Source organism: Triturus cristatus, chromosome 1_2, assembly GCF_964204655.1.
Source record: "Triturus cristatus chromosome 1_2, aTriCri1.1, whole genome shotgun sequence".
Taxonomy (NCBI): domain Eukaryota; kingdom Metazoa; phylum Chordata; class Amphibia; order Caudata; family Salamandridae; genus Triturus; species Triturus cristatus.
In genome coordinates this window covers 527556697-527577075 of record NC_140580.1, presented here as the reverse complement: position 1 = coordinate 527577075, position 20379 = coordinate 527556697, and the positions used below count along the sequence as shown (strand labels likewise).

The following is a 20379-nucleotide window of genomic DNA, read 5'->3' as shown; positions in this document are numbered from 1 at the left end:
GTAGAGCGTGAGTAGTAGCGTGAGTAGTAGAGAGTGAGTAGTAGAGAGTAGAAGATAATTGAGTGAGTAGTAGAGAGTGAGTAGTAGAGAGTAGTAGGGAGTGAGTAGCAGAGAGAGAGTATTAGAGAGTAGTAGAGAGTGAGTAGCAGAGTGAGTAGTAGAGAGTAGTAGAGAGAGAGTAGTAGAGAGTGAGTAGTAGAGTGAGTAGTAGAGAGTAGTAGAGAGTGAGTAGTAGAGTGAGTAGTAGAGAGTAGTAGAGAGTGAGTAGTAGAGAGTAGTAGAGAGAGAGTAGTAGAGAGTGAGTAGTAGAGAGTGAGTAGTAGAGAGAGAGTAGTAGAGAGTAGTAGAGAGTGAGTAGTAGAGAGTGAGTAGTAGAGAGTAGTGGAGTAGTAGAGAGTGAGTAGTAGAGAGTGAGTAGTAGAGGGAGTACTAGAGAGTAGTAGAGAGCGAGTAGCAGAGAGTAAGTAGTAGAGAGTGTGTAGTAGAGAGTGAGTTGTAGAGAGTAGTAGAGAGTGAGTGGTAGAGAGAGAGTAGTAGAGAGTGAGAAGTAGAGAGAGTAGTAGAGTAGTAGAGAGTGAGTAGTAGAGTGAGTAGTAGAGAGTAGTTGAGAGCGAGTAGTAGAAAATGAGTAGTGGAGAGTGAGCAGTAGAGAGTAGTAGAGAGTGAGTAGTACAGAGTGAGTAGTACAGAGTGAGTAGTAGAGTAGTAGAGAGTGAGTAGTACAGAGTAGGAGAGTGAGTAGTAGAGAGTGAGTAGTAGAGAGAGAGTAGTAGAGAGTGAGTAGTAGAGTAGTAGAGAGTGAGTGGTAGAGAGTAGTAGAGTGAGTAGTAGAGAGTAGTAGAGAGTGAGTAGTAGAGAGAGTAGTAGAGAGTGAGTAGTTGAGAGTGAGTAGTAGAGAGTGAGTAGTAGAGAGCAGTAGAGAGTGAGTAGTTGTGAGTGAGTAGTAGAGAGTAGTAGTAGAGAGTAGTAGAGAGTAGTAGAGAGAGAGTAGTAGAGAGTGAGTAGTAGAAAGTAGTAGCGAGTGAGTAGTAGAGAGTGAGTAGTTTAATTTAAAAGGAACACAATGAGGAGGTTCATTTTGCCATAGAAATTATGATTAGTGCGGAAAAAAGAAAATTAGGGCACCTTTTGAGTGACTTCTCAAATCCTCTTCCATTTTATTAAAAAATTCTGACATGCAGACTGAAACATGCACTTTCAATACCAGCAGCAGACTTCCCTGGTGAGCAGTAGCTTTACTACAGTGATCTAATGAGCAACTAGAGTGCTACCATTCAGAATTTATGGAAAATGTGTGACACATCTGAATGCCTTCTTGATGGAATCAAAGTAAACAAGCATTGAAAATGCAATAGGTCTCGCCCTCGTTTAAGTTAAAGCAATTCTGTTTGTAATTAGGTGGCTTTTTAGCTTTGCTTGTATTAGAGTTTTTCAAACTTTCATGTACATACCATGCATATGTATGCATATATGTATATGTTTGCATGCATTTATATTTATATAGATATGCAGATTATATTTATATGTTTATATATGTATATATATATACATATATATAAATGCATATGCATATATATTCATATATATATATGTGCATATGTGTGCATGTACAGAGAGGTAGAGAGGTAGAGGTGTAGAGGTAGAGAGGTAGAGGTAGAGAGTAGGAGAGAGAGAGGTAGAGAGAGGTAGCGAGGTAGAGAGTAGAGAGCGAGTAATAGAGAGTAGAGAGTGAGTAGTTGAGAGTAGTAGAGAGTAGTAGAGAAAGTATCAGATAGTTAGTAGTAGAGAGTAGTAGAGTGAGTAGTAGAGAGTGAGTATTAGAGAGTGAGTAGTAGAGAATAGTAGAGTGAGTAGCAGAGTGAGTAGTAGAGAGTAGTAGAGAGTAGTAGAGAGGATGTAGTAGAGAGTAGTAGAGAGTGAGTAGTAGAGAGTGAGTAGTAGAGTAGTAGAGAGTGAGTAGCAGAGAGAGAGTATTAGAGAGTAGTAGAGAGTGAGTAGCAGAGTGAGTAGTAGAGAGTAGTAGATAGTGAGTAGTAGAGAGTAGTAGAGAGTGAGTAGTAGAGAGTAGTAGAGAGAGAGAGTAGTAGAGAGTGAGTAGTAGAGAGTAGTAGAGAGTAGTAGAGAGTGAGTAGTAGAAAGTGAGTAGTAGAGAGAGAGAGTAGTAGAGTAGTAGAGAGTGAGTAGCAGAGAGTGAGTAGTAGAGAGTAGTGGAGTAGTAGAGGGTGAGTAGTAGAGAGTAGTAGAGAGTGAGTAGTAGAGTGAGTAGTAGAGAGTACTAGAGAATAGTAGAGAGCGTGTAGCAGAGAGCAAGTAGTAGAGAGTGTGTAGTAGAGAGTGAGTAGTAGAGAGTAGTAGAGAGTGAGTAGTAGTGAGAGAGTAGTAGAGAGTGAGAAGTAGAGAGAGTAGTAGAGTAGTAGAGAGTGAGCAGTAGAGTAAGTAGTAGAGAGTAGTTGAGAGCGAGTAGTAGAGAATGAGTAGTGGAGAGTGAGCAGTAGAGAGTAGTAGAGAGTGAGTAGTACAGAGTGAGTAGTAGAGAGTAGTAGAGAGTGAGAAGTAGAGAGTAGTAGAGTGAGTAGTAGAGAGTGAGTAGTAGAGAGAGAGTAGTAGAGAGTGAGTAGTAGAGTAGTAGAGAGTGAGTAGTAGAGCGAGTAGCAGAGAGAGTAGTAGAGAGTAGTAGAGAGTGAGTAGTAGAGGTGTGCCTCGGAGCTAACAGACTTCCACGGACGCTAAGCTGCACTAGGGGGAAGGCTGCTGCCTTGATCAGCTCTGGGACTGCGAGGACCAAGGGGCCCAGCGCCAATCAGATCCGCCTCACCTGGTTGCTCTTCCCGGAGCCGCCTCCCAGCATCAATCAACGCCTCGCGGCCCCCGCTTCGCGGGGGCCGCTCGCCGGCTCTATCAGCATAAAACCCTGGACGAGTCTCCATTCTTGCTGTGTGCCTCGGAGCTAACAGACTTCCACGGACGCCACGCTGCACTAGGGGGAAGGCTGCTGCCTTGATCAGCTCTGGGACTGCGAGGACCAAGGGGCTCAGCGCCAATCAGATCCGCCTCACCTGGTTGCTCTTCCCGGTGCCGCCTCCTTGTTAACGGCCCTCGTTATTAACATCCCAACCTTGTAACGCGCCAGCGGAACGCGCGCGGGCCGCCGACCGGGGCGAAGCCCGGGGCGAAGACCGGGCAAAGAGCGGGCCGTTTGTGGCCGTTCGTTGTCGGTTGTGGTCGGGGCGGGCCACCCCCCTGAAAAAGGGTCGCCCTCAACGAGTTACAAACATTGTTGTTATTGCGAGTACACGTGTCACTGCTGACTGGTGAACTGCCTTACTCAGTATTTGTTGCCCATATTTAGCACTCCAACATTTTAGTGTGATTTAGACATATTTAGTCAATTTTATCTTATTTTAATTTCAGAGGTTCATCTTTTATTCTCCTCGGTTACCCCCCCCATTGTTTGTCTGCTCTCTTCCTAAATCATGACCTCTTTAAGGTCCGGTAGGAAGGTGGCCCGGGGTAGCTTAGGGGGTCAAGTAACAGGGACCCTTGATAACTTTATCACAAGAGCTGCTCGTGTTCTCGAACATGAGATTTTATTAACGGAAAAAAGATTGTCCCTTGAATTGTCTGCTAAAAGATCATCTCTTGGCAACATTATGACAGCCGTCTCGCCCGACAACAGCCAGCCCCAACCACTCTCCAGCATGTCATGTAATACCCCAAATGTACCGCCGGACACACCTGTTCATTGTCCGTTGGTTGACTTTCATGAGATAATTACTACTCCCGAGTCCAGTGGTGAACCAACTATTGTTAGCACCAGCCTCCCACAGTCTACCTCTGACCAACTATCTACTGTAGCATTGACCCAGGTCCACAAGCCTAGGCGTATTCCGAGTAAAAGAAAATGTACGGGAGCCCCCCCCAAGGGGAAACGTGCTAAAACCTCCAAAGTGTCCAACTCACATAAATCTGCAAATATTTGTGACGCTTCCAATTCTACCATGTTTGATTGCTCCCACTTGGCAACTGGTAGTTCGAGGTCCCCGCACCCTTCTACCCTCCAATCCAACGCAGACTCCACTACCTCTGATTTTCTCAAGCCTGTAGAGAAGTTATTTAAATCACTTCTCCTTCCTTTATTAGAGAGAGTTACTCGACTCTCCACCTCGCTTGAGAAGATAGAGGGTATGGTGTTTGCCAATACGAGATTGCAGTGTCTTCTATTGGTCCCAAAACTTCCTCTAACTTAGACAAAGTTGACAAAACTAGGCCTGCTTCCACTGCTAATGCACTCATGGATAGAGCACCACCCAATATCCCTGCTCTTAACGATCAGGCCGTGGAAGCACCCCGCCTTCATGTCAACATCGATGTTCCGATAGAATCAGGTTGTAATATTAACACTGCCACCAATACAAACAATATCTCTATCAGTAAGCCCAACCTAGAGGATGTTGACCCTCTCCAAAATCTCCCATGTATTAACCTTCCACCCGAGTCCCAACCTTATACAATTATAATGGCCGGTGTTCCTCGGCTCCTACAGGCAAAGCCCGAGTCTCATAGTGAGCTGAAGAACAAAGTCACACACTGGTTAAATAATAATAGGCCTTTACCTGCTGGACTACGGGCTGAAATATTGACTGTACGTAGGGTATGTTGGTTGGGCAATAGAGCCAAACAAGTGGAGGGTGATTGTGTGATTATAAATTTTCGTGACCCTAGGGTGGTGAGCCACATTCGCTCTTTTCCCAACACCTCGAGAGCGACTGGCATATCCACTGTGGATTTGTCATACTTCTATCCTCACAACCCCCTTGCATCAACACGTGACACGCCCATTGCTTGGGAAAGGGTTAATAGGAATTCCCACCGACAGACAAGACCGGATTTCTATCTCCCATTGTCAAACTTTTATGCCCCCTTGAACTCTCTAGATGGGGTTGATTGACAGTCACCAAACATGGTAAACTCGAGTAATATGCGGGAGGTCTGTCTCGGTCCAGATAACACGGGGCAAACAGGGAGAGGTGGTTTATGGAGGGCACAAGTTGGTCTGGATACTATGTCTCCCAGCACCCCGCCTTTTCCACTAATCAGCCCACCCTCTACCCCTATCGATTCTCGCCCCCCCGAAAGCGAGAGTAAGGGCCCCAATAACATTGCAACCAATCCAGCCATTATGGGCCCCGCCCCTGCTTCCCCGTGTATTATGCCATCTAGTTATCTCCCCCTGACCCTGGTCTCGTGGAATGTTGCGGGCCTCAGTAGTAGGGTAACCTCGGAAGATTGGTCAGGTTGGGTAAACACCCATGAAATCCTGGTTTTTCAGGAAACCTGGGCTGTGGACCCGATCTATTTTTCCGGGTATGTAAATTTTTCCAAGGGGGCTACTCGTGGTATCAGGGGCCGTCCGTCTGGCGGGCTCTGTATATGGGTTAAGCAATCCCTTGGGTATTCCCTTAAAGAATTGGTCATCGACAGCCCTGATCTATTGATTATTTCTTTGCAACACCGCAATGAACCTGAAGTTTTAATTATAAATGTCTATAATAGAGGCCTCCCAGGTGGACGTGGTACTAATACCTTTTTACAATTAGATGGGTTTCTGGACACTATTAATATATACACTAATGTTTTCATTGTGGGTGACTTAAATTGCTGTTTTGAACCCCTGCTCTCTGCTCTCGACTCACTTACTTGGGAGGTGGACGCGATCCTAAATATCCCTCCTCTCGATCTCCCTCCTATCAAGAGGTGGACAGAGTCTGCCACTCAGTGGATGGGATTATGTATGGAGCGGGGTTTCAGGGCCGCCAATGGGCGGACCGCCTCTGATAAGGGTGGAAAGATGACTTTTTCAGATGGCCGACGTTGTAACAGCAGAATTGACTATGCCCTTGTTAAAGTGGAGTTCTGGTCCACTTTATGTGATATGGCGGTTTTCGACCGCCCCGAGAGTGACCATAACCCACTGGTTTTAAGTCTCTCACTCTGTCCAGCATATAGAACCAAACCCTCTGAAACAGTGACTGCGGAAGCCGTTTTAACCAATGACCAACGGCGTGTACGCTGGGACAAGGTTGCTATTGATGGTACACTATTATCAGAGATCAGCTCCAAGGTATCCTGTGCTCTGGATGATTTACAGTCTCTTCAGAGCACTGAGGATGTTGTTGGCAAAGCTACACGCGTACATGACCACCTCTTCTCTGGCCTTAAATCTCTTTTCTCAAAACCTTGTAAGGCTAAGAAATCTGTTATCTTAAAACCATCTACTTGGTACAATAAAGCTTGCCGAGATTCATATAGAAATTTAAAACTCGCTATTGCCAACAAAGATCCAGATAATATCAGATTGGCTAGAAAAGTTTATAATAAGGCTAAAGCCAAGGCCAAACAAGAGTGGGACAACGATCACTGGAACGACCTTCTGGCTGCCAGTAAACACCGGAACCTAACCCTGTTCTGGCACATTGTTAAGTGGGGCAATTCACAGAATAGCCAGGTCCCCACCAACCACGTTCCTCCGGACGCCTGGGTGACGCATTTTGAATCCCAGTTTTCGGATTCCTCACAGGTTGAGGGGCCTGCCCCAGCAATAAACAGGGACCTGTCCATCTCCCCGACCTTAATCTTCGACTGTGTTGAGGTTGAAAAGGCTTTAAGTAAGGTTCCAAGTGGTAAGGCGCCGGGTATGGATTGTGTTCCCACGGATCTCTTTAAATCTGACCCTGGGAATTGGGTGCCTTATATTGCACATTTTGCTAACGCCGTAGCCAGAGGGGCCGACATTCCTGATTCTTGGGGGGGGGCTGAGATTCTTCCTATCTTCAAAAAAGGTGACCGCTCCTGCCCGGGGAACTACCGCCCAATTAGTCTTATTGACTCTGTCCAGAAAATTATCGCTAGAATGATCCTGGCACGAATCCAGGCCTGGATTGAGCAGGAGGACATCATCTCTCCCCTGCAAGCCGGTTTCAGACCGTGTACTAGTACCATCGACCAGGCTTTCAAATTTCAATTGATTGTCTGGAAAACGGTCTATCTGTGTGGCGGTACTTTATATGCTGCATTTGTAGACCTTCGGTCAGCATTTGACTTAGTCAATAGGACGAAACTTTGGAGTGTTTTGGCCGAGCTAGGGATCCCAGTTGATCTCCTGAATATCATCATTAGGCTCCATGATAATAACTTTGCACAAGTTCGCTGGGGGAAACAGGGCCAGGTTACAGATAGATTTAGGGTCAATAGGGGTGTCAGGCAGGGGTGCGTCCTTGCTCCCACTCTGTTTTTACTGTTTATCAACAGAGTTGTCCAGTACTATTCCAACACCTCCACGGACGCCCCAACGCTGGGTGGCACCAAAATTCCACTCCTTATGTTCGCCGATGACACCCTACTCCTTTCCCAGACTTTGTCTGGACTACAGGTGGCTCTGAATGTTTTCACGAACTTTTGCTCTGATTTTGATTTGTCTGTTAATGTGTCCAAAACCAAATATATGGTTTTTAACAAAGGGAGAGGTGTGAAGGGTCATGTTTCCATGGACAATGTCCTGCTTGAACGAACTAATGTCATGACCTATCTGGGGGTAGTTTTTGAAAACAAGTTGGATTGGAGGCCGCAAATTGATGTTCTAACTCTAAAATTTGCACAGCTTTCTGGTTGCCTAGTTAAAGAACAAAAGCAATCCCAGTCGAGAATGATAGGCCCCCCCATTAAAATCTTTAATGTTAGGATCAATTCGGCGATCCTCTATGGCGCTGAACTTTGGGGTTTTGCTGATCTTTCTCCCCTGGTTAAGGCACAACATAAATTTCTCAGAATGCTCACGGGCCTTCCATGTTCTACCCCAGTTAAACCGCTCCTGTTGGATCTTGGCTGTCACTCTTTTGATGACATTGCTAGGTTCAAGCCATTGGCCTTTTGGAGGCGATTATGGACAGTCCCCGAGTTGGACCTCTATGCCAAGGCTTTTCTTGATGTGCGATCCATCTTGGGGGCTGGCAACATCCCCTGGTTCAGACAGACTAAACAACTCCTGGATTCTATGGGGTTGGGTAATCTATGGACCGACCCGGCCAATAACCCCTTTCCCTCCAAGAAAGATTTTAAGGGCCTTTATTGGTTAATGGTGCAGCAAAAACATCTAAATTCAGCTTCTGCAGAGTCTCTGACAGGAAGGTTCCTAGTCCAAAAATAAATCCCTCTCCTTGAAGCCTACTGGGATACCATCACTAGACCTTGTGACAGGAAACTCTACCACCAATTTAGGGTAGGCACCCTTCCGACTAACTCTTTTACTAAAAAATGGAAGGGTGTTTCCTGTGATTCCTGTAAAAGGTGTATTGACTGCATAGATTCTGTTGGTCATATCTTTTTTGTATGTCCCGCTTATGCTGCACCCCGAGCTAAATGGCTCAAACCAATATGTCGTACCCTGGGAACAAGACAAGGGTCAGAAGCACTTGAAATATTGCGATTTGACCCTAGTGAATACGTTGCTATTGCTGTTGCTAAATTTTTGGCTTGGGTTTGGTTTATTAGAATCAAGAGGTATTAGGTTACTGAAATATGCTAATATGATTAATTTTTTAAGTGTGACTATCTGGTTTTGTTATTATTATGTATTTTGTTTGTATTTTTTTTTATGTATTGTAACTGTCTTTTATGATGAAATACATCGACAATAAAGACTAATGAATGGAATGAATGGAGTAGTAGAGAGTACTAGAGAATAGTAGAGAGCGAGTAGCAGAGAGCAAGTAGTAGAGAGTGTGTAGTAGAGAGTGAGTAGTAGAGAGTAGTAGAGAGTGAGTATTAGTGAGAGAGTAGTAGAGAGTGAGAAGTAGAGAGAGTAGTAGAGTAGTAGAGAGTGAGCAGTAGAGTGAGTAGTAGAGAGTAGTTGAGAGCGAGTAGTAGAGAATGAGTAGTGGAGAGTGAGCAGTAGAGAGTAGTAGAGAGTGAGTAGTACAGAGTGAGTAGTAGAGAGTAGTAGAGAGTGAGAAGTAGAGAGTAGTAGAGTGAGTAGTAGAGAGTGAGTAGTAGAGAGAGAGTAGTAGAGAGTGAGTAGTAGAGTAGTAGAGAGTGAGTAGTAGAGCGAGTAGCAGAGAGAGTAGTAGAGAGTAGTAGAGAGTGAGTAGTAGAGAGTGAGTAGTAGAGAGTAGTAGAGAGTGAGTAGTAGAGAGTAGTAGAGAGAGAGAGTAGTAGAGAGTGAGTAGTAGAGAGTAGTAGAGAGTGAGTAGTAGAAAGTGAGTAGTAGAGAGAGAGAGAGTAGTAGAGTAGTGGAGAGTGAGTAGTAGAGAGTGAGTAGTAGAGAGTAGTGGAGTAGTAGAGGGAGTACTAGAGAATAGTAGAGAGCGAGTAGCAGAGAGTAAGTAGTAGAGAGTGTGTAGTAGAGAGTGAGTGGTAGAGAGTAGTAGAGAGTGAGTGGTAGAGAGAGAGTAGTAGAGAGTGAGAAGTAGAGAGAGTAGTAGAGTAGTAGAGAGTGAGTAGTAGAGTGAGTAGTAGAGAGTAGTTGAGAGCGAGTAGTAGAGAATGAGTAGTGGAGAGTGAGCAGTAGAGAGTAGTAGAGAGTGAGTAGTACAGAGTGAGTAGTACAGAGTGAGTAGTAGAGTAGTAGAGAGTGAGTAGTAGAGAGTAGGAGAGTGAGTAGTAGAGAGAGAGTAGTAGAGAGTGAGTAGTAGAGAGTGAGTGGTAGAGAGTATTTATTTATTTATTTATTTATTTTTCACATTTATAGAGCGCACTGTTACCCAGAGGTGTCCTGGCGCTAGTTGAGTGAGTGTGTATAAGCAGGGGTTACTGTGTGAAAAGCCAGGTCTTCAGAGCTTTCCTAAAAGACAAGAGGTCCGGTAGTTGTCTGAGATTTAGTGGCAACGCGTTCCATGCCTTTGCTGCTCCTAGAGAGAAACTTCTGCCTCCCCAACTGGCTTTCCTAACTCTGGGGATGACTACCAGACCCTGCTCGGCTGATCTCAGAAGTCTTGTTGGTCTATACCACTGAAAGAGTTGGGAGATACAGTGGGGGCCTAGGCCGTACAAGGCCTTAAAAGTCACGCAAAGGGATTTAAAAATAATTCTCTTGCGAACTGGTAGCCAATGTAGCTTAACCAGGTCCCGTGAAACAGAGGCAAATTTAGGTGTGCCTGTGATTAATCGGGCTGCAGCATTCTGCAGAATCTGGAGTTTGTTGAGGAGCCCCTGTTGGGCGTTCAGCAGAAGGCTGTTACAATAGTCCAGCCGGGACATCACCAGCCCTGTAACCACGGTCTTCTTATGCTCTTCTGCAAGGAACGGCAGGACTTTTCGAATAGTTTTTAGAACAAAGTGAGTTGCTGATGAGAGTGCATTAATTTGGGGCTTGAAGGACAAAGAGTTGTCCATAAGTACACCCAGGTTTTTAACCTTTGGGACCGGAGCTGGAGGATTGCCCATTTCCTCAGGCCACCAGCGTGGGGACCAGAAATTATCGTTGGACCCGAACAGCAGAACTTCGGTTTTTGTAGAATTTAATTTGAGGCAATTATCTGCCATCCAGTTACTGACTTCCCGCATACAGCCTCTGAATCTATCAGCTGTACTGTCAGTTTCCCCTGGTAGCAGAGATACCACTATCTGAGTATCATCTGCGTAAGAAGTTAAGTTGAAGCCGAAAGATCTGATAACTGGTGCTAGGGTGGAGACATATATATTAAAAAGGGTGGGACTCAAGGAGGACCCCTGAGGGACTCCGCAGGGAAGCGTGAAAGGGTCTGATTCATAGTCCCCTAGTGCCACCTTCTGAGTCCTATCAGACAAGAAGGCGAGCAGGAGTTTTAGCGCCTTGCCCTGAATCCCAGTAGCCCTGAGTCGGTCCCCAAGTATCTTATGGTGGACCGTATCAAAGGCTGCGGACAAGTCCAACAGGATCAGGGCAGCTCTACCTCCTGCGTCCATCACTGCTCTCACATCTTCTGTTGCTTTAATCAGGGCGGATTCGGTACTATGCCCTGCCCTGAATCCATGTTGGGAACGGTCCAGGCCCTGGCCAGCCCCTAGAAAGGCGCTTAGCTGAGTGTTTAGGAGACCCTCCAGGATTTTCGTCGGAAGGGGTAGTCTAGCTATTGGCCGAAAGTTGTTCAGGTCCGTCACCGCTAGGTTCGGCTTCTTCAACAGGGGTAAGATGGAAGCTTGTTTCCAGCGTAAGGGGAATTCTCCTTTTTCCAACATGACATTGAACAGTGGGGTGAGCCCTGCGGCCACGGCCGAGGAGGCCAATTTGGCCACGCTTCCTGGGCATGGGTCATTGGGGGAGCCTGAATTTGTCCGTAGAAGTCTGCTCTCCACCTCTTCCTCCCTAATGGGGGAGAAGTTGAGAAGCTTCGGAAGATTAATGTCTGCCTCAGGGTTAATTACTGGAGCGACAGTCTTGACCCGCATGTCTAGAGGACGGAAGATATTTTCTACCTTTTCTAGGAAGACGTTCGCCAGCTCTTGGCATAGTTTGCGGCTAGGGGGTATCTCCACTGGTTTGATGACCGCCAGGGACGATACTGTGCGAAATAATTCCATAGCGGAATTACTGGCCTCCTTAATACGATTCGTATAGAACTCCTGTTTAGCCTCTTGAATTGCAGATTTATACCTTTTTATCTCTAAATAGAGAAGCTTTCTGTCCTCCTCTTTATAGTTTTTCCGCCAGATTCTTTTCTGCTTTTTACAAAGCAGTTCATGGTCCCTGATACGTTCAGAGAACCACGGCGCAGAGGGGCTAGATCGAGTGGAGTGAAACGTTTTAGGCGGGACAAGATTGAGGCATGCTGCCTCCAGCCAGTTGGTATATGAGGTGGCTGCATCCTCCACGTTAACCATAGGGGGCCGCAGGGAGGTTTTGAGCAAGCTCTCTAGGGCCTCTCCATCTATATTTTTCCACCTCCTGATCGTTCTAGGCGGATTCATAACCTTACTAGGCCTGGAAGGCGGGGCAAGGCTGATTTCAAAATGCACTACCGCATGGTCGGACCAGGAGACCGGAAGAATTGCCGTAATTTCAAGGTTGGGAAGATTGGAAAAGATCCCATCTAGAGTGTGCCCCACCCTGTGGGTTGGGCCGGTAACCCTTTGGTTAAGCTCAACCCCACGCATCTGATCTAAGAAATTCCGCGTATCGGGTTCTCTGGCTCTAAAGCAGCTCCGCTGACCCAGTTCTATGGCTCTGAAGCAGTTCTGCTGACATGGTTCTCGGGCTCTAGAGCAGCTCTGCTGACCTGGTTCTCTCCCTCTAAAGCAGCTCTACTGACCTGGTTTCTCTGGCTCTGCAGCAGCTCTGCAGACCTGGCTCTCTGGCTATAGAGCAGCTCTGTTGACCTGGTTCTTAGGCTCTAGAGCAGCTCTACTGACCTGGTTCTCTGGCTCTAAAGCAGCTCCTCTGACCTGGTTCTATGGCTCTAAAGCAGCTCTGCTGATTTGGTTCTCTGGCTTTAGAGTAGCTCTGCTGACCTGGTTCTCTGGCTCTAAAGCAGCTCTGCTAACCTGGTTCTCTGGCTCCAAAGCAGCTCTGCTGGCCTGGTTCTCTGGCTCTAAAGCAGCTCTGCTGACCTGGTTCTCTCCCTCTAAAGCAGCTCTGCTGACCTGGTTTCTCTGGCTCTACAGCAGCTCTGCTGACCTTGTTCTCTGGCTCTAGAGCAGCTCTGCTGACCTAGTTCTTAGGCTCTAGAGCAGCTCTGCTGACCCGGTTCTGTGGCTCTACAGAAGCTCTGCTGACCTGGTTTTCTGCACTCACGATGCACGCACCCGACTTCGCGAAAATATATTTAAAAATAATATAAGTTTATTATAAGTACAAATATATTATTTTGATGAATATCTTACATAATCTCTTGCCTTAATATGTATATTAAAGACACATACATATCATTTTAGAACATACATTTTTTTTGCGGGAGTCGCGCACCCAGCGCGCCCCAGCATGTATATGATGTCACGCGGGACCTGCAACCGTGCAAACATCTCGTACCGTAATGCGCATGTGTCGCAAATACGCGGGAGCAGGAGTCACAGACTGGTTGCATACCAATCGCGCATATCACGTGATATTAAATGTATATTATGCAACTGAAAAATACGCAGCCGTCGCACAGCACACGCGGATCCTTCATGACTTTTCTAAAATGGCGGCTAGAATGCGCGCACCCAAAGTGATGTGTACACTTTTTTAAAGAAAATAATATAAATATATTAAAATAAAAAATGAAAACAAGAAAATTAATCAATATTTCAGTTTTAATTAAAAAAAAATTTTTTTGCAATTTGCAGAAAAATATATAATGTTATTTAATGAATAAAATATTTATAAATAAACAGTTAAAAAACTGTAGAAAATCAGTACAAACAAATAGATATAACTACTATCACACTTAAAAGTTAGCATTTAAAAAACCTTTGAAATTTACTGAAAAAAAACATAGGTTTCAGAGACGTTATAGTTAGAAATTAGCATTTAAAAAACCATAGAAATTCACAGAAAAAACCATAGGTTTCAGGGGTGTTATAGTTAGCTGCCCATTTCACTTATACAAAACCATAGAAATTCCTCCGTTATAGTTAGTTCTGCTAACTATAACTCACGCGCCCGCAATGCACTGCTGATGATGTCACATATTGCATCATTCATGACATGGTCAGTGACATCACTGATGACATCACTGATCAGTGAGTGGGTGTGTGAGAGGCTGTATAGGTGAATAAGTGGGTGTGTGAATAGTTGTATGGGTGAGCGTGTGGCTCTCTGAGTGGCTATATGAGCAAGTAACTGGTTGTATGTGCAGCTGTATAACTGAGTGAGTGGTTGTATGAGTGACTGTATGAGTTAGTGAGTGGGTGTGTGAGTGGCTCTATGGATTGAATGAGTGGCTGTGTAAGTACTTGTTTGGGTATGTGAATGGGCATATAAGTGATTGTGTGCATGTATGAGAGGCTGTATAGGGGTCTCAGTGGGTGTGTGAGTGCTTCTGTGGAAGATGTCATCAGTAAAGACATCAGTAATGTCATTTGAGATGTCATCAGTTATGTCCTCAGTGATGTCACTGACCAGGGGCGTAAGTTACAGTTAGCTCAGGTAACTATAACTTCTGAATTTCACTTTTTTCGTACAAATTAAATCTGAGCCTAACTTAAGCGTCCCTGTAACCTTTGTTTTTTAGGTGAATTTCTGGAGATTGTTAAATTGTATTTCCTAACTGTAACCTGTAACCTTTGAGAGTGAGTCTGTGAGTGAGTGCATGAGTGTCTCAGTGGCTGTGTGAAAGAGTGTGTGAGTGTCTCAATGGGCCTGGAAGTGGGTATATGAGTCTCTGAGTGGCTCTGTGAGTGAGTGCACGAGTGCATACGTTTCTGAGTGGGTCTGTGGGTGAGTGCATGAGTCTCTGAGTAAATCTATGAGTGGGTGCGTGAGCCTGAGCAGGTTTGTTTTGTGAGTGGTGCCTGAGCGTCTAGGTGAGTCTGTGAGTGGCTGCCTGAGTGTCTGAGTGGGTCTGTGACTGGGTGCATGAGTGTCTGAGTGGGTCTGCGAGTGTGTGGGTGAGTGTCCGAGTGCTGTGTTCTACCCTCTGCTGCTTTGTTTTGCCTTTTCTGCTTGTTCTTCTGCCCTCTCTTTTGGCATTCCTGCGTGTTTTTTGCCCTCTGTTTTGCCCTCTTCTGCTTTGTTTTTACTTTCCTGCTCATTTTCCTACCCTCTATTTCACCTTTTTTGCTAGTTTTTCTGCAATCTGTTTTGCCTTACCTGATAATTTTCCTGCCCTTTGTTTTGCCTTTTCTGCTTGTTTATCTGCCCTCTGTTTTGCCTTTACTGCTTGCTTTTAGCACTCTGCATTTTTCAATTTTTTCTGCACTCTGTTTTGCCTTATTAGGAGAAGGCCACGCGTCTACCTCCCCGCTCCGATTTTGGCCCCAGGAACCCCTTCCCCCGGGGCCTGGCCATTATTCAATGGGGGAGAGGACTGTGCAGCCCCACCCACCCCAGGCTGATTTTGCTTTAGCCAGGACTTTTGCCTCCACATTAAGGAGGGAGATAGGACGATACGAGGCCCGTTGATCTGGGGGCCGGCCGGGTTTGAGAAATACCACCACCTCTGCGTGTCTCCAGTCTGGGGGGAGCATGCCCCTCTCCCTGGCCTCCTCCACCACGGCCCGATAATTTGGGGCCAATTGTGTGTTATAGCGTTTGAAAAATTCGCTCGGGAACCCATTGGGCCCAGGCACCTTCCCTGAATTAAGTTCCCCCGAGGCTGTGCCGAGCTCCTCCTCCGTCAACGGAAGCTCCAGACGATCCTGCACTTCATCCAATACCGGTTTAGGGGGTAGATCAGCTAGGAATTGCTCAATGGTGGCCGCTGGCAGGCACTCCCGGGGGGCATACAGATCCGCGTTATAGGCAGCAAAGCTTTCCGCTATAAGGAGTTGATCAGTGATTGGAGCTCCTTTATCATCCACTAAGCCCGGAAGGGCCTGCGCGTGGAAGGCGCCCTGGCAGAGCCGATAGATCATTTTCCCGGACTAGTCCCCCCACTGATAGATCCTGCTACGTGTCGCGAGCCAAGTCTGTCGAGCTTCCTCCATAAGAAGGGCTACGCAAGACTGTTGGGCCTGGAGCAGTTGCCTCACCCGCAGTCCTCCTCCCTGCTCCCCGGCCTGCCGCTCGAGTGCCTCAACGGAGGCCTCCGCTCGCGTCAGCTCTTCCCTGCGGTTGTTGCGGCCCGCCGAACACCAGGAGATATCCACCCCACGTAGAGTTGGCTTCAAGGCCTCCCACAAGGACCCCACACTCGACACCGTTGTGGCATTTTTTTAAAGTGCTTTTATGCCCTGGCGGGCTCCCTCTCGGAATCCAAAACCAAGGCTTGAGCGGTCAGGGTGTTCCTTTCGTGTTTTTTGTTTTCTCAAGATGGAAGCCAATAAAGCTCTGCAGATCTCTGCACAAGTTCATCATTATTCACGAAGAGTTTGAGATCCTAAATATACAAATTTGACTTTCCTTTAATATCTCTCAAACTACTGAATGGTTTTACAGCAACTAACAAAAATAACAATCTGTGGGTCGAAATCTAGCTTTCTGCCAAATTTGGTGTAATTCTGTTCAGTGGTTCAGGCTGCAGGTGTATCAATAGGAATGAACATGGGAAGAGCAATGTTTTTTTAACCCCCCCCTTTTTCTCAGCCCTTGCTTGACGGATCACCCGAAACTATCCATGCACAACATGACTAACTATTTCACTTTTTGGGGGAACATTTTGGGAAGATTTGTCAAACGACGCCCAAGATATAGGCAAGTAAAAAAATCATTTTCTATAGAACCATGGTCCTAAATATAACTACCTACTGGAGACCACCAGTAGATTATATATAAATTTACTGAAAAAAATAAAGGTTACAGGAATGTTATAGTAAGGCTGAAAATTCACTCGTACAAAACCAGAGAAATTCAGCAGTTATAGTTAGATGAGCTAACTAAAACTCATGCCCCCACAATGCACTGCTTATGATCTCATATATTACATCACTCATGATATGGTCAGTGACATCACTCAGGACATCCCAAATGACATCACTGATGACATCATCAAGTCAGTGTAAGTTTTTTTTAAGAGTTTACGAGTATTAAACATATATACTAACCTACTACAAAAGTTAAATTAGGATACTAGATGCAATAATTTTGAGTGATACCATGTCTAGCATATATTATGTAAGTGGCTGTGTTACTGTATGCATTCTTGTGTGTATGGGTGTTTAAGTGGCAGTTTGGGTGTATCAGTGGGTGTGTGAGTAGCTGTGTGGGTGAGTGACATACAGTGTGAGTGGCAGCATTGATGAGTGAGTGGGTGTATCAGTGGCTTTATGAGTGAGTGAGTGGCAGTGTGAGTGGCTCTATGGGTCGGTAAGTGGGTGTGTAATGACTGAATGAGTGAGTAAGTGGGTGTCTGAATGGCTATATGAGTAAGTGACTTGGTGTGTAAGTGGATGTGTCAGTGAGTGAGTTAGTGGCAGTTTGAGTGGTTAAGTGAGTTGGTGTGTGAGGGGCTGTATTGGAGAGCTTGTGTGAATGGCTGTATGGTTGAGTGAGCAGATGTGTGAGTGCTTATATGAGTGTGTGAATGGGTATATAAGTGGTTATGTGGGTGTGTGAGTGACTGTGTGTGTGAGTGCTTGTATGGGTGAGTGAGTGGCTGTTTTAAGAGGCTGTGTGGGTGAGTGAGTGGCTGTGTTGAGAGTGTGGGTGTGTGAGTAAGTCTATAGGTAAATAAGTGGGTATGTCTGTAGCTGTATGGGTGAGTGAATGGTTGTATGAGTGGCTGTAGGAGTGAGTGAGTGATTCTGTGAGTACCTCTGTTGAGGACTGAGTGGGTATGTGAGTACTGGTATGGGTCTGTGAATAGGTATGTGGGTGGTTGTATAGGTGGGTGAGTGGGTATATGAGAGGCTATATGGGGTGTGAGTGGATAAGTTGTTCTGTTGATGATGTAATCAGTGATGTCATTTGAGATGTCATCAGTGATGTCACTGACCATGTCATGTGTGATGTAATATGTGACATCATAAGCAGTGCATTGCAGATATGGATTTTTAACTGATAGTCGGGTTTGCAGAGTGATGGAGAAAGGGGGCAGAGCTTCTTGGCCCCCAAGGTCCCTCCAAGAGGACTTTATCCCCCAACCAGTATTGCAATAGGCGGCACGTTTGCAGAGTGGTGGAGAAAGGTGGCGTGACCTTCAAAGTCCTCACAGTAATCGTGCTCTTTGGACCTTACTGGAGGTAACAGGAGGGCTAGTTGGCCCCCAAGGTCCCTCAGCATCCACGAGGATTTCTTCCCCAACTAGCAGTACGCCAGGAGGCGTGTTTGCAGAGAGGTGGAGAAAGAGGGCATGGCCTCCAAAGTCCTCTCAACATTCAGGCTGTGTGGGACTGGAGGTAACAGGAGGGCTTGTTGGCCTCCAAGCAGCCTCAGCATTCAAGGGGACTTTATCCCCAAACCATTAGTGTGCTAGGAAGCGCGTTTGCAGAGTGGTCGAGAAATGGGGCGTGGCCTCCGAAGACCTTTCAGCAATCCCACTGTGTGGGACTTACTGGAGGTAACTGGAGGGCTTTTGGCCCCCAAGGACCCTATGGACCCAAGGGGACTTCATCCCTCAACCACCAGTGCACCAGGAGGAGCGTTTGCGGAGTGGTGGAGAAAGGGGGTAGGGCCTCTGGCGACTTGCCGGTCACGCATTTTTTTTTCTTTATTTATAATGGGAGAGGGGCCTCGCGGCACCCCTTCCCTGGGCCATTTGGGCCCGGGGTCCCCATCCCTCGGGCTCAGCCCTTTCTTGAATGGAGGAGGGAGGCAGCTCGGCCCCCCTCCCCAGCTGATTTCAGCCACGGGTACCCCATCCCCCAGGCCTGGCCTTTTTCATTTTTTAGTTTTAAAAAACACGTGGCAGGGTGCCGCACTGATCCGACCCTCCCACACCAATCCCCCAGGGCCGAACCTCTAGTGTGGGTGCCCATTGCCCCCTCCCAGGACAGCCATATTTAAGTGTTGGGGACCACGGGGGAGCCTCAAGGTCCCGCTGTCCCAGCCAGCTCCCCTGCCTCCTGCGGGAGCCATCATTATTTTTACAGAGAAGGAGCTGCGAACATGCAGCTCTTTTTCTTTAAAAACAATTGTGCTCCACTTTGAGCTAGCAAGAGCATTTTTGTGCTCTCGCTTGATCAAGGCACAGCACAGTTTCAAATGGAAGTTATTTGACTGAATGACCAAAGTTGTTGTGGGATGAAACTGGGAGTATCATATATGGTGATGATTTCCAGGGTTGTGTCCTGCAATAATAATGTTATGTTCCCACCTGCACACACAGTCAGAGAAGTAACAGTATTGCCTTCAACTTTAAGTTAAGTCGACTGAAAGCCTTATTGTTTTAAAGGGACATCATGTTACCATCTGCTAGAGAGATGTTTGATCTCCAAGTTGTAAAGTCTTCCTCTGATGTACAATCACTACTGCGCACAAACCTCCCACAACATTTTGGTGAAGATGTGCACTGCATTTTTAATGCTTCAAATACCGCGGGAGGGATACACTTTTTTCAAGCGATTGGATTTGTATCTGCAATAGATGTTACACCTCGAGGCCAAATTGTGATGGAACTACCACAGGTCCAGCTGTGTCATAAATGCATAATACTGTACTTTGGAGTGTCTTTACTTCAGAAGCTAAATGACAGCTGGTCTTTGTCCTTTCAACCTATATGGTTACTCTGTGTACAGCCCATGTTTCCGCTGTCTATTGTGCACTTTTGAGTGTGAACCATTTCTATGTCTTGCAATGCAACTGGTTCAATCTACGGATATGGATCTGCAGGTTTGTTCACTAAGGGCTCCTCTTCAATGGTGTTGTATGAGACTACCGTTGCTACAGGATGCTTATTATGAGCCATTCCTGGATGCTTCAGCTCCTGGATTCTTGAGTCCTGGTTCCTCCGTGGTTACACTTACTTTTTCAGAGCAAAACTTTCTGGATAAAACATTTGGGAACTCTCATTCCTAAAGGATTGAATGATCATTGTGAAATGTTATGTTTTCTGTAATACATTTGATGTACAAATAACAACGGGATTGTTGCACCACATCTTATAATATTTTTGAGTTTTTCAATGAATTGCATTTGTGTTAATTAAGATTGAAGCATCAGGATTATTGCACTATATGTGAATGAATGAATGAATTAATGAATGAATGAAAATACATTTCTAGAGTGCATGACTACCCAGAGGCATCCCAGCGCTATTGCACACCACTCTGAGATTGAAGGATTTAGGGGAATAGGAAGGTCTTTAAAAGCTTGCGAAAAGTAAGGTAATTTGGTTCACAACGAATCCACAAAGGTAAGTTGTTCCACAGTTTTGCAGCATTGTACGTGAAACGGCGACCATCGCTTCATGCTTTCTTTATTATAAGGACTACTGCTAGCTGCTTGTTGTCAGATCTAAGTGACCTGAAAGGGCGATAAGATTGAATGAGGGATCTGAAAATGGGAGGTCCTTTGCCTGCTGAGGCCTTGTGAGTGATACACATCGCCTTGAAATGAACTCTTTCATGGATTGGCAGCCAGTGGAGAGCAGTCAGCGAGGGTTTGACCGAAGTACGTTTTGAAGAATTAGTGAGTAGCCGTGCTGCACAATTCTGCACAATCTGCAACTTTTTAGTAGTAGAAAGGGGGGTTCCTAGATATAGAGCATTAGCGTAATCAAGGCGAGATAAGATTAATGTCTGTACCAATACTCTTCTAGCAGGAGACGGAAGCAGGGGTAGGATCTTTCTAAGCATTCTTAATAATCCATAACAGCAGGCTGCTACCGTGCG

The 20379-nt window shown here is 45.9% G+C and overlaps 1 protein-coding gene across 2 annotated transcripts in view; it reads right to left on the bottom strand.

Annotated features, from left to right (window-relative positions):
• HPSE2 (heparanase 2 (inactive)) overlaps positions 1-20379 on the bottom strand; it is a 1995135-nt gene that overhangs the window by 1324657 nt on the left and 650099 nt on the right. The gene's annotated exons all lie outside the window — the stretch shown is intronic.